At 37.8% G+C, this 15,482-nt stretch overlaps 1 protein-coding gene across 2 annotated transcripts in view; it reads right to left on the reverse strand.

Annotated features, from left to right (window-relative positions):
* sha (shavenoid) overlaps positions 1-15,482 on the reverse strand; it is a 79,195-nt gene that overhangs the window by 14,872 nt on the left and 48,841 nt on the right. The window lies entirely within an intron of this gene.

The following is a 15,482-nucleotide window of genomic DNA, read 5'->3' on the forward strand; positions in this document are numbered from 1 at the left end:
TTGCCTCTTCAATGTTCTCTCATATAAAATCTAGCTTTTTGCGGGACTTTGTCCACGAGGATTAAGGTTTTCTAAAAACCCCTATTGTCTGATACCATTCACTTGGTAGTGTTTAAATGGTTAAAGTCGGTGGACCTATACTATACGTATAGTATACGCGACAGGTCGAGGTGGCAGGTATGAGGCAGGAGGACGCCCCGCACACCCGCACATCACCCGCGCTATCCCGCACCGGGTTAGCGCGGTGGCGATGCGGGTGTACGGGGCGTACCCACCCGAATTGTCACCTCAACCTGTCGCGTACTTTACGTATACGTCCACCGACTTTAATCAACCTCGTACTTAATAAACGCCTCAAGAAGAAACAGACAAATACTTATATTTATTTGAACAAACTATTGCAATGTTACCTATAGTACCTACCTACGATAATATGGCGTGGATGTTGTTTTTACATCGTCTGGGCAATTTGTCAACATGTAGGTGACATTCATCCACATTAGGAAGATAATAGAATTGCTCTACATCATCTCCACATTGACATCTGAATGTAAGAAATAACAAGTGCGGACGTCTATCTCGGATGAAACATAAGTGCGCAGACGCAGTGAAAGCTCGCACGGTATCGCAAAAATACATTGTCTCAGTTCGATTTCACTTAGTTCACATTATTATTTGCGATAACCTTAGAAAATTAATGGGAAAATGGAGACATGGTTTGTTATTTTTCCCGTGTTTAGTTCCAATAAAAAGTTAATTCAATCTAACGGCCTAGAAGGAAGATTCTAGTAGGTACCTAATAATAATTAATCCTAATGATAAAGTCTTTAGTCTATAGTAGCTAGGCACGTTTTATACAAGCACTAGTTTTTTTCCGCGACTTTGATTTAGATTTTTTATTACTGTCCAGATAATTGTATCAATATAGGTAATATTATAATAATTGATCCAAGTAATTGGTGCTTAAAGAAGTAATAAACAAACTTTGGATTCGAATGGAATAGAACAAAAATTATCTTAGTGGTATTATTATCTTGTTTGGTGGTATAGCTAGTTAGTTATAGGTCTCACACTAGACGTGATAGGCCTCCAACAGAGAGAAATGGCGAAGGAAGTCATATCTCGAAGTAGCCACAATCCTCAAAGCTGACGAGGAGCCGACGATGCGAGAAAAAAGACATGTTAATTTTGTTAATTTTCACTACGTTACTTTAGAATTTTTCGGATTATGCATTTTATAACACGATTATGAACGCTAACAGCTTCATAATAATATTGTATTGCACGTGCATCAAATATTGTCTTACTGTATTGTGCCTTGTGTGCTCAGCAGTCAGCTAGGCCAGTGAAGATCGTACCTACGCAGTTTATCTGTGTCTATGTTATGGTCAAAAGTTCAAACTTCCCGCTTCTAGTCAAGTTGTGAATCTGTGTGTGCGTTGCACTTGCGCCTATTACTAAGTGAGGTCGCGCAAAAAAATTGAGTTCATCCTTGCTTGGGTTTCCTCCAGGGTCCGTTCGTAGATATGAATTCAGTTCTAACCACAGATTCTTTTTCCTCTCTCGATTCTATTTCGGTCCTTTAGATTTTGTCACAGTGTCATCTAAAGAAAAAGATTGGAGGTTTAGTCCTTCGACTAAACGCTCTTGCCAGACCTAGGCAAAACTAGGAGCGGCGGAGTTTCGGGCATAGACTGTAGCATAGAGCAAGCTCGTTCAACTGGCACGCGTCCGCGCTGTGCACATATTGATTCTTCGTAAATCTGTTTCCCTGTTCGACAAGCTTTTGGTAGTGTTTGCTCTAGGTTTGCTCCGAAAGAACAGTGCCGTAACCAGGGGCTGGTCACAGAAGCGCAATAAATTATTTGGCTTGTGGGACAAATAACGACTATATATTAACAATCGGCAACACCGAACAACAACCGGCAAGAACAAGAGTAATTGGTAGGTAGCGGTTGAACTCTGAAAAATAATTTTTTAGAGCTAACCCGCCTATTACTGAAAATCCTTTCTTAGTAGGTGTCTACGATATAAAAAACTTACATGCAAAATATCAAGATTCTAGACCCAGCCACAATGTGTATTCGCCTTTTTATAGCCTAATTTAGATGTACCTACATACCAGATCAGATACCACTGCAAGCTAAGCTCGTTTTCAAATGTTCAAAGTCCTCTTGTTGTCTGGCGGCTTAGGTTTTTAGATATTTTATGTAGGAGATTGCCATTATGATATTATATCGTTCGGTAGCATTTCTGACTTTATACTTTGTATCTAGATAGGCAGGTAGGTACTAGGTTTGTAATTCTGATAGGTAGGTATAGTCCGCGACAGCTTGAGATAGCAATGAGGTATGAGACGTGGGTAGGGATATCTACTCGTGTGACGGGGGGACGCCCTGCACACCCGCACGTCACCCGCGCTCTGTCTGTCTGTCGCGTCAAAAAAAATTAAAATGTCTTCATGAACAAATGATTACTATTTTTAGAGTAAGATAACTATACCAAGTGGGGTATCATATGAAAGGGCATTACCTGTATTTCTAAAACAGATTTTTTATTTATTTTTATGAAAAATAGTTTTTAATTTATCGTGCAAAATGTCGAAAAAAATACCCGAGTATGAAACCCTCGGTGTGCAAGTCCAGTTTCACTTGGCCAGTTTTTTCATATATCTAAGTACCTAATTTTATTTGGTGGGGCATGGTCCTGCCCTGGTTGCTAATGACCCTAGTACGACCACGCACTAAAATCGGGAACGCGGTTTAAACTATTATTGGAGTGACAATGTTTCACGGTGTAATGACACTGACAAACTCACTTGGTGGTGGGCAGACCCCCCAGTCTTTAACAAATAATACTTAGGAGTCCATTTATCAGTTATCAGAACACCTACTTAGATATCGATTTATTGGGACATACGTGAAAGCATAGAATTTGGAAATACGAGTCTATATTCGTGCCTAAATCTTATAGTATAATCCTAGGTTATTCCCGATTTTTAAATAGTAGCTGCCTTTTTCTTACATACCCACTAGCTTATGCTCGCGACTTCATCCGCGTGGACTACGCAAATTTCAAACCCCTGTTTTACTCCGTAAGGGGTTGAATTTTTAAAATCCTTTCTTAGTGTACGTCTACGTCATAATAGCTATCTGCATACCAAATTTCAGCGCGCTCCGTCCAGTAGTTTGAGCTGTGCGTTCATAGATCAAGTCACCTTTTCCATTTATATATTTAGATAGAATATTTTTAAACAGGGGCTGCCTTTTTATTATTATAACCAGACTGTAGAACCCTATAATAATTACCAGGCCGCGATTAAAGAGTAACTATTAGGACGCGGAAACGTAGTTTGGAAGTAGGTACCTAGGCAAGTCCGTCAAATTAGATGAGTTTGCCCGAGCCTTGTTGGGTTTCCTCAGTGCCTGAAGACCAAAGTCTTTTAAAAAGCATGTTGCCAGTGGTGACATATGGATCCGATACATCATACATGGTCACTAACTATGGGCCTCATAAGAAAGCTCAGGCCTTACCCGGTGGGCAGACCTCCCAGCCTTTGGCAAACGATACGAGAGTCCATTATTCATCAAAACATCGTGTTATTAGGCGTGAATGACGAGTATACGTCACGTTTGAATTAATCGTGTTTATGATGTATTGCAAACGTTTACAACTCTAATCCTGTAGGCATAGTACGCAACACGTCGAGATAGCAATCGAGGTATGAGGCGGGGGTTAGTATGGGGGTTGTGCGAGTGTGCAGGGCGTCCCCATCCCGAATGCCATTTAGACCTGTCGCGTACTATGGGTGAGTAGATAACGTTATAGCCTAGCTAGTAGTGTTTAAGATTCGGACATCCTGGGACATGATTAATGAAAAACACGAATCCGTGAACACGAATGGGTACCTTTATGCAAATGTTTTTACAGAGTTGAGAATGGCTAAATCAACCATTAATTTTATTTTGCCGTAGAGAAATATACGTTTGCGATTCTAATCTACTTCATCTTAGTCCTCGAGAGTTCTTCGACAGCTCTGCTAGATAGAAGTTCTTCTTCAGTAATGTTATTAGGTAGCTAAATAAATAGTTTTGACTTTTGAACGTGAGACGAAAACTGATTACTACTTACTTAAAATATAACTCTTTTATGTGTAATGTAAAGCTGATAGAGTATCCTTTGGGTACTCACCCATGTACTTACCTCGGGCTTTTGCGATTGATAGTGCGGCAGGTTTTAATAGATTTGTGCAAATTATTATGTCGCGTAGCCTGCAGAGCCCCGTAGCCCTTCAAATGGTGTTGGTTTTTGTTTCCGCGGGATTGCGGTATCCCACTTTGCTGTATTGCAATCCTTATTCTAGACTCCAAAGGAATATGACGATCTATTGTTAGTTCAGAGACAACAATTTCGGCGAGAGGAACAAAGGCCGCACGGGTTTCATTAAGTTTTACGGCTTGTCATTGGTGCGTATTGAATTTTGAGACAAGTGGTGATTTGTGGCGGAAGGGTCATAGGCTGAGGGCAATGCAAAATGTTAATAGTACAAGGCTGTGCTTTGAACGCTTAGACAGGTCTAAATGGAAATGTGGGAAGAGCGTTTATGCAAAAGCTCTCAAGAATAACAGTAAAAGAATAGGTATAATATTGTTGGTCGCAGTAAAGTGAACTGAGTCTGTGGCGAGTAGGTATAATCCGCGATGGGTTGAGATGGCAATCCGGGTATGAGGCGGGGGGGACGCCTCGCACACCCGCACGTCACCTGCGCTCGCCCGCATCGGGTTAGCGCGGGTTTACGAGGCGTCCCTCCCCGATTGCTATTTCGACCAGTTGCGTACCTACTATAGGAATTAAATTAGGACAGTTAGGTACAAAATAAGTAACTGCTTTTGTTCAAAAACTAGGTATTTGTTATTTTGTTCTGTATGGCTTGTTAGCCATTGTGTGGTGCTATCCCTGGGTGTCTGTTATAGAGAGAAAGCCAGCGAGTGCCAGACCTTCGTTATTTTATAAAAGTTGAAAGTTTCTCTGCTTATTGTCCCCAACACAGGGAGGTACCTACGATCAGCGACTATAAAGTTTGGATTTTGGTGGCTTTGGGAGATAGCAGGTAGTAAAGTAGTAAAGGTGTAAAAAATCTTACGTCGTTCCTTATAATAATAGCACTGTTATATTATAAGGAAAGAGAGCTGAAGTTCAATTAAAGCTAAAAGATGCCAATCGGGTATTATTAATAGGCATTAAGTAAGTAAGACCTACTATATTAATTGTAAAATGTAGTGTAGGTAAATTAACAAAATATATATGCCTGAATTTACGTAGGCAAGGGAAAAATTTGAAGAGATGGTAGTTTGGTGCATACTTTGGAAATTTCTAAACATTCAAGGTTTCCAATAAAATAAACACTGTCGAACTGAAGAATTAATGGGGAAAACCATTAGGTACTGTAATAGAAAAGCATTGTGCTTTAGATTTACGAACGCAGAGTACTGTCAGGATGCCTAATGAGTGAAACGATTCGAACAGGATTTTACTGAGCGAGGTAAACTAAAATGTAAGGTTTGAATGATTTTGTATCCTACCTAGTTTTAGGCGCAGCATCTTGCGCAGCATGTTATTATCTATGAACGGATGTTATGTTAATTTGTTTCGTATGCGGAAGAACTCATTAATCCTTTTGATAGACAACGGGCAAGTATTTCTGTTGACATTAATATGACAGGCAAGAATATGTCTTAAGTGTGTACCCATTCTTACGGGTAGGTAATAGGTATGCTCTATGGGTATGCTCGAGCACAGTGCATCGTCTGTTTAATTTACTATAATCGGAGGAGTTGTAGAACAGTGCTTCTAATTTATTTTAATGACCTGTGGGTTATGAAGTGTCCATTCCACATCGCAAGGTTATGGCAGTGTGGTTGAAATGTATAAGTATCTTTACACGCGGCCATATATTTAGGTGCAGTACAGTTGACTAGAATTTTGAGAACATGGAGGACTCTCAGGCATGAGGCAAGCATGGTTCCTCTGGATGTTTTCCTTCACCGTTAAAGCAAGTGAAATTTAATTGCTTTTTTTTCTTTTTTATTCAGATACAAGTTAGCCCTAGACTGCAATCTCACCTGATGGTAAGTGATGATACAGTCTAAGATGATAGCGGGCTAACCTGGAAGGGGTATGGCTGTTTTTATTAAACCCATACCCCTATGGTTTCTACACGGCATCGTACCGGAACGCTAAATCGCTTGGCGGCACGGCTTTGCCGGTAGGGTGGGAACTAGCCACGGCCGAAGCCTACCACCAGACTCAAAACGCATAATTATTTGCTTAAAACTATGATATTTATTTGCTTAAAACGCAAATAATTATCTCCGAAAAGTTGTGCGTGCCCGGGATCGAACCCTGCGACCCCACGAATAGGAGGCGGATGTCTTTAACCACTAGGCTATCACCGCGTTGACTGTACCTACTTCTAAAATGTTATATGCAGACACAAAATTACTCGTTAATCCTTTTGTCCAAATCTGATGAATTGTATCGCGGAAGCTTTAAAACTCATTAACATAGGTATTAGCTGATATGCAATTAGGTATTTATCAGTCAATTACCCAACTGTAACTTCACAAGTTAAATATTATGTAGGTAGGCAGTAAGTTAAAATTGATAGTAAAGCTTAGCATTCTTAATTTAACTCTAATTTACAAAAGATTCCATCTAAATATTACTGACCCGAATTCCTCAAATACGAATAGCACAATACATTATGACGTTTCTAGTGGTACTCAACCACCCAATAATATATCACAGCGTGCTTCATTACCGAGATCTAGAACAGCTCTAGACTCCAGAGCAACCTGAATCGCAGCCTACCATTAAGTACAGAAAATCTCCGGAAAGCGACTGCTTGTCAGATGCGTCGATGTCGATGATAATAATAATTGATGCACTGTCTAGTGTTGCTACCGTTCCAAACATACTGTACTTAAGTACGCCATTTGTATAACCGATCATTAGCTGCAGAGTGCAGACCTACAAACATTCCTTGCGTTCCTTCTATTTCTACTTTGCTACGTTGCGTTTGCCGCAACCGTCGTCCGCGAGGATTTCGATCTTATCATTCTTAGAGCTATAGAGAAAACTACATGCAAAAACTGTACTCAAATTGTCAAACCCCTGTTCGTACCTACATATAAAACGAGAATCTGACTTACTGAATTATATCTGACTTACTGAAGTAGGATCAGCTTAAACCGTTGGGCCTACAATGTAGGGACTATGAAAGAATTTTAAGATATTCAACCCGAGCGAAGCCAGGGTAGATAAGCTAGTATAATAAAGAAGATTAATGGATGCAAAAGCTTGATGTTACGCAGAATCAGGTAAGTATTACGTCGTACTTTCCTTACGTAAGAATTTTCACGTCTAGGTTATTGGTTTCCTTTTTAACCGACTTCCAAAAAGGAGATGGTTCTCAATTCAGTCAGCCCGTTTCTTTACCATTTTGATACGGAAACTCTGAAAAAAACTGTCTACGTGCATTTTGGGCACGTGCGACATCCAAAGTCTGAGCCTAAGTTTTTTTACAAATCAAGTGAAGTGGGATATTCCACGTTCTACATAAAATGGCCCACTTAAGTAGCCACTCCGACTTTAAAGATAAAATATGAAGATAAACATTAAAACAGAGTAACTGATTTGCCACCGTAGGTAACTGAACGTATTATTTGCGTATTGCTTTTGCAAATAAAGTAAACATTACCGCCGGTTTCGAGTACCTACCTAGTTTTTAGGGTTCCGTACCCAAAGGGTGCCAACGGGACCATATTAGTAAGCCTCCGCTGTCCGTCCGTCTGTACTGTCAGCGGGCTGTATTTCATGAAACATAATGGCGCCGCCATAAATGATTGCGGCAAACAACATACAGCAAGCATCGGCGAATACCACAAAGTACTTTTTATACACAGGGTTTGGCTTGCTGCCAATCGGATCGATCGACAAGCGCTCCCAAGCGTTAGCAAAGTATACGCAAACAGCTGTTCACATGCTTGCCAGTGATTGTTGTTTACTGTTTGTTGCAAGCATGTGGTGTCACCATAACAAGTAGAGAATTGAAATTTTCATAAAGTGTACGTATATATTTCTATTGCCGCTATGACAACAAATAATAAAAACCAGGATAGCGAAAAAACTTAAAAAGTAGGTACACAATAGTGTGTACCTACCTGTGTGACAAAAGTGTCATATTATCTTCTAGGTACGATGTTCCCTGATGAACCCTTCGTGTGCGAGTTCGACTCGCACTTGACCGGCTTAATTTTTTGTCAAACATGTAGAATATCGCTTTGCCTACGGTTATCTGAAGAGGATCTTAAGAACCTGAGTAGGTATGCTGGCGAAAAACTTATTATGTTACGATCTCAGTTTTTTTAAATCAACCACTTTAGCTGACCCGCCCCAGCTTCTGGTCTACGTAATAACCACAGACCATTTTATTAGTGCTAGGCAGTTAATATAAAAACAAAATCTAAATCTTAATGTTACCGCGGTTTAATTTATACTCAGTGATGCTGATGTGTCATTCAGTCAGTGTCTTCTTTTAATATCCATATCCATAATAATATCTGCGAAAGTGTGCCTGTCTGTCGGTCCATCTGTTTAAACTTTTAGCTTACATCCCAGGGAAGAACACATAACAAACATTTTTTATTGCGGAAAACCGAGTTTCTACGTTGATGTTCTATACAAACGATTATAATATTAAGTCCATAAGCTTAGCAATCTCTTTTTAGACTACTTTAGTCTAAAAAACATAAAGCAGGCCGGTATGATGGCATCGAACTAGTATCCGAGTAGGTAGGTTTTGGGTATTCTGATGGAGATGGCTTTGGGTTTTGGGTATTGGAGGTAGGTAAAAACATCAATTTACGACTAATACGAGGTTATAAAATAATCTTAAGCTAGGAGGAATAAAATAAACTACCCTTTCAATGTAGGGTAATTACAGAGCGATGAATCTATTTTTATTTTATTTATTTTTATTTTTCATGTACCAAAAATTGTGGTTACAAAGTAATAATAAAATGAAGTTACATTGCAAACAGAGATTTATTCCAGCTTCCTATTCAAGGTTGTGAGTAAGGCGTATTAAGAAGTCAAATACCTGTAGGTCTTTCAGTACTAGAATCCACCCATACTAATATTATAAATGCGAAAGTGTGTCTGTCTGTCTGCTAGCTTTTCACGGCCCAACCGTTCAACCGATTTGGATGAAATTTGGTACAGAGTTAGCTTATATCCCGGGAAAGGATATAGGCTACTTTTTATCCCGGAAAATTGAAGAGTTCCCAGGGGATTTCAAAAAACCTAAATCCACGCGGACGAAGTCGCGGGCATCATCTAGTCTAGTAATTTATAATTTATTTATTCTTCAAATTTACATAGGAACTTAAACGCTAGGGAAACGATAATAGCTGCGTTAGTTATAAATTGTGTTACAGCTATTACGCCTAGATTTATTTATTTTATAATAATAATAATTATAAAATGAATACAAAAATCCTCAATTAATATATGTTTTCAATTAAAAAGGAAATTCCTGTATAAGTATAGGTAAACTCTTGCCAATATGTAATAAGATACATTTTTGCAGTCGGGAAGCTGTATAAATACACTGCTATTTAAAATGACACCTTATTATCAGCCCCGGGCTGGACGGAACAGCACACGTACTGGAAATCCTTAACCTACTAATCATTAATCTTCATAAGCATGCGGGAGTCGTATTAGATGTAAATAATAGTCGACAATTAGCCCGTTTTACCGCTGGACAGTCGATGTGGCTTCAGGCACCGTTTTAAGTAGGTAGGTAATGCTTTGCTTAAAAATTACATTTATAGCACTACGTGACCTAAACCCGCACTTAAGTAACGTATCTGTGACTTAAGTAATCTATTTTTACACCGTGTAAAAATGGATTAGTTAAGCTTTGAGTTTTATAACAGGAAATTCAATGTAAGTAGTTAGGTAAGTCGGTTTAGGTCGAATGGGCTATAAAAATAATATCAATTTGTATGCGTAACTTGAGCATAATATTATAGGGCTAGCTGATGCCCGCGACTTCGTGCGCGTGGATTTACATTTTTCAAAACCCCGCGGGAGCTTTTTGATTTTCCGGGATAAAAAGTATGTGTTAATCCAGGGTATGATCTATCTCCATTCCAAATTTCATCCAAATCCGTTCAGACGTTTTTGCGTGATTGAGTAACAAACATCCAAACATCCACACTTTCATATTTATAATATTATTAGGAATTAGGATTATGGCAATAAAATTATTAAGTACGTAACAAGTGGCAATGGGCATTATTGCTAATAGGTACAATATATCTACTTTAAATGCGAAAGTGTGTCTGTCCGTCTGGTAGCTTTCCACGGCCCGTCCGTTTAATAAATTTTGACAGGTACAAAGATAAATTACATCCTGGGATGGATATTTACTTATCAATGAAGATTGTTACTTTTTGTTTCAAAAAGGGGAACCTTCGAATTTTATTTTACTCAAGATAAAGGCATGTAAACATGCGGCATTGCGGCAATCCCCACAGAAGTTCTCCACTTGTTTATGCGGTATTGCGGCAATGCCCACAGAAATTCTCCACTTGTTTATATTTGCTCACCTGTGTCGGGCCGACCTCACGTTTTAATGCAAGCTTTACTCCTCAAGGACGCCCTTGACTTGACTGTGAATGAGATATTTTAGAGAACCACTAGATATACCTACCTAAATATCACAGATGAGCCTTTAAATAACAATAATAAAGACCTTGAAATTGTATACTTACCTTATCAATAATTTGTCCCAAGTTTAACATGGGTATGTCAGTTATCTATACCTACGTTGTTTTATTTTTCACTTGTATACACCCATACTAATATTATAAATGCGAAAGTGTGTTTGTCTGTCTGCTAGCCTTTCACGGTCCAACAGTTTAACCGATTTTGATGAAATTTGGTACAGAATTAGCTTACATACCGGGAAAGGACATAGACTTTTTAACCCGGAAGATTAAAGAGTTCTCACGGGATTTGTTTATACACTTTTTTTTTTTTCTAATATTACAATAAAACTTAAAGCTAGCCTTATCTAATTACTTACTATATAAATCATGACCGCGTGGAATGGTGCCAAGAATACTGGCTGCATTTTCGCGCTGGACAGCCAGGCTGATCCGTTGCGCAAAAAATGAGCCAGCCCTTCTGTCAATGAGGCTATTAATCGCGGTGAAATGTCTCGTAAAAATTTTTAGCACTAAGACTCCATGGCCATTATACCTACACTTGTGATATGCTTGTGATTAATATTCCCATTCTTATGTTTTCTACGAGTCTTAAAATGTAAGTAAATAAAAAACACAAACTGCCAACTATTGACATACCATGGGGTACCTACTTATACTTATTATTTGCATAAAACCTCGTTTGTGTTTGTCTAGCAGCAACTTAATAAAGTGTTAGAATCTATAATGAGAATAATCTTCATAATCAATTTGTTTGCAGTTTGCACAGTAACGCACGATTGAGTTGCACTAAGAAAGCTCGCATATCAAATATCACATCCACTTAAAGGCCATTGCCCACCATTAATATTTAATTTAATCTAATTGTCCTCTGTTGCAACTAAGTCTCTTCTCGTGTCGGTCCCTCAATTTTGAGGATCGTCGCTCTCTCGAACCTCCTCACCATCCCTCGATCTTCTTCACGATGAAGGACGTACGGAAGGCATTGCAGAAGGGTGTGTCGACCCGCTTCTCGTATCTAGTCGGACCAACGCAGTTTCGGGCTTCGTCCGCGGGGTCTCTTTCCTCCGATCTTGCCAGTGATCAGCAGTTTCTCTATGCTACTCGTGTTTTTCCTAGCAATGTGATCGAAGTAGTCGAGCATCCGCTGCAGACAGATGTTGGACAGCCGCATCTTGATTTTCAATGTACCTATGTATTTAAAATCGAGACGTTGCATCTTATACTCCCTCAGGAAATGTTGCGACTAAGTATACCTGCTTACCTAAATTATGAAGATTTAAAAAAAAATTGCTCGACTAGATCAATCTTATTCATAATTATGCTAACTAATATTCCCATTTTCCTTTTACGGTTTCATTTAGAATGATAGTATTTTCGCATGTTTTATTTATTCCGACTTTTGTCGGACCGACACTAGTCGCCACAGAGTATATAGCAGTACTATTCAGTACACACAACCTCAGTACAAAATATACCTACTGTTAGACATCATAGTATCGTGCATGGTACCTGCAGTTCGTCTACGATAGACGAGAATCGCTAACTTGTTGCAATTTCTAAAATAAAATTGAGAATTTCTTGTCCCATTTAAATAAATCAAAATTAATTTGAAACGTACTTATGTATACCTACCTATAAATTACTTCGGGCACGTGCCATGGTAAACGCTCTGCTTTATATTTTGATTAAATTATTCATAGAACTAGTTTATGCAGACAAGATCGCTTTAAAACATGTTTAATTGCCAAATGAACATTAAAATTTGCCAATAAAATGCTATTAAACCGTTTTATGAGATCGTTGCAAGCACTAAATTATATTTGAAAATTAAATACATGATCCACAATTTATTAAGTGTGAAACATGTTCTCTAGATAAAAAACATAGCTGGGTACTCTTCACTAAGGTCACTCTTCGTTCTGGATTTTTAGGATTGAGTCATTTTAACATTTCCAGGGAATGTGATAAAATTCAACGACCGAATTGTACTGGTTGAACTCGGTTTGATATTTTCAGCTTTTTTTAAAATTCTGTTTTTCATTCTGAGAGAACTTAAAACTTCGGGACTCTGTCCTGTAATAATCTAACATTTGGAAACCATACACTTGTATCAAGTTGTTTGACGACTTCCACAAAACTGGACAATTTGGACAAAAGGAACATTTAGCTAGGTTATGTGCTTAGTAATTTTGTGAACGTCAAAAAAACGGTGTTGTACATTCTGACATTCTTTCTTTTTAATTTACTTAAATTACCCGTTACAAGAGGATTTTTGAGAGGCCAAACTTAATTTAGTTTGCACTAGTTTAATAATTACAGTAACATAACATTCGTATGTGTGCCCAGTGGCGTGCACAGGGTTTGAAGCCAGGGTAGGCATTAGTTAGGGGAACCTGTAGAGCACTGTCTCGGTCGTTTAGACCGACAAAACGTCATATGGGTATGAGTGACAGAGACAACGCTCTACAAATCTGAAATGTCATTCTAAAGGCCGATGTTCATCACTTTCGGCCGCGTACTGTACTTATTTTGTCAATTTACTAATAAAATATTAATTCACATAAGATACATGACATGTAATACACGTTAAGTCCATACCTGCATTATGGAAGATACTTAAAATGAACCTATATAAAATTAAATAAGTACCTAACTAAATTGCTCCATAAAATTTATCAACGCTTAAATTTAGTACTTGGACTTTTTTGGGAGTGAAATGTCATTAGCGAGATATACCTAATTAACGACTTTTACATCTTTCAATTCTAAACTACTTAAAAGTGATTAGTCTTTACAAAATTTGTGGTAGTATAGCTATGGCATATACAACATATAAATGCTCTATACTAGATCTACTCGTACCTAACTACCTACTTTGAAAAATCAAGAAGAACGTAAAGGGCAGATATTAGGTAGTGACAGATATCGCTAAAGCTAAAGCTATAGGTTTAAACGGGGTACAGACATCGAGGTTTTTATTCAGATATCTGCAAAGACCAGAACAGTTTTGTAACTTACCTATAAGATGATGACTACTCTGAGAATTATGCACACATCAGTGGAATTGAAGAATCACAATACGGCGGACAAGTTTTTCCTTTCTCAGTTCGGAGTGTGGACGCGTTATACAAATTCAGCGTGACATGCATTTTAGTGTTATTGCGTCAAGTGAAGGTATAAAAATCTTGTAATTAATTAATTCAAAAATTTCTCGACAACGTTTCACTACGTAGCGGAGCATTTGTAATAACCATTTGCTTTTGTAAAAAAAGTCCCTAAAAAATCTGCTCTCTTTTCCTAATCTATTTTTTTTAAATTCAATACAATTGTTCGCTTAAGAATGACTCCACCGATTTATTTTCGTACGAAAAAATATTTAATTTTACTAAACAACCAAATAATAGGGTCAGACTACATAATTATATTTAAATTTTGTGAATCATTGTCTCTAATTTCACTCAAGCCGCGGTGGCTGTGAATAAAAACCGAAATAACGAAGAACTTTTTAATTGAAATTATTGAGATATAATTTGTAATCATCAATCATTAAGAAATAGTTTTGGGTGCCGTGTAGTGTTTAAAGATGGTTTTACATTGGTTGCTTCATCGCCCGATTCAGAATGGCCATTTTGCCGACTAACTAGGCTTCACCTTAAAAATTCGTATTTTAGGAATTTATGCACTTAATAAATATTCTTATTTTTAAAAACTGGCCAAGTGCGAGTCAGATTCGCGCGCTGAGGGTTCCGTACTAGACTCGTATTTTTTCGACATTTTTCACAATAAATCAAAAACTATTGTGCATACATGTAATTAAAAATCTGTTTTACAATGTACAAGTAAAGCCCTTTCATATGATATCCCTTTTAGTATATGATCTTACTTTGAAAGTTAAAAGAACTCTAATTATTTGTTCATAAACACATTTTAATTTTTTTATGCTGTAACCACAAAATGACGGTTTTCGGATTTTTCTCCTTAAGTGTGCTATAATACCTACCTTCCAGCAAAAAAATTCATGATTCTAGGTCAACGGGTATATAGGTTTCTTCAGAGACACGACAGACAGACAGACAACGAAGTGATCCTATAAGAGTTCCTTTTTCTTTTTGAGGTATGGAACCCTAAAAATGTGAATTTTAGCAACTTTGAAATTAATAACTTCAGAAATAGATTAAATAAGTGACCGAGCATCTGAAAATAATTTGGTAAGTTAGCCAACTTGTTAGACTATAATACCTTTTTAAATAAATGAACTAAGACAATTTTTTTTCGTCCTGGCAGATTCCATGATTCCAATATTTATCAAAAAAATATTCGCACCCGCGTAAAGAACTTTAACTTTTAGGAGACTCTACCAACAAATGTTATGCTGTTCTGTTAAGTAAATTAATCCAAATTGTGCGACGACACATCTAATGTACAAGCTCTGTTAGAAAAAAAGCGATTAATCTCAACGGACGTCTCATTAACGACTACGCTCATAGATTTTTAGCAAGGAATTAGTAGCGTTAATGTTTTGTGCCTTACTGTAACGACTTGGCTTCTGAAAAACCACTTAACATCAAACTTCTTTTATGTTACTCTTTAACAGCATCGGATTAACAGGAAAGAGAACACGTAATTAGAGAACTAAGTAGGTAGGTATTTTATTGTTTTTTTGTTCATATTGACATGTTTTGT

Source organism: Maniola hyperantus, chromosome 20 (genome assembly GCF_902806685.2).
Source record: "Maniola hyperantus chromosome 20, iAphHyp1.2, whole genome shotgun sequence".
NCBI lineage: Eukaryota > Metazoa > Arthropoda > Insecta > Lepidoptera > Nymphalidae > Maniola > Maniola hyperantus.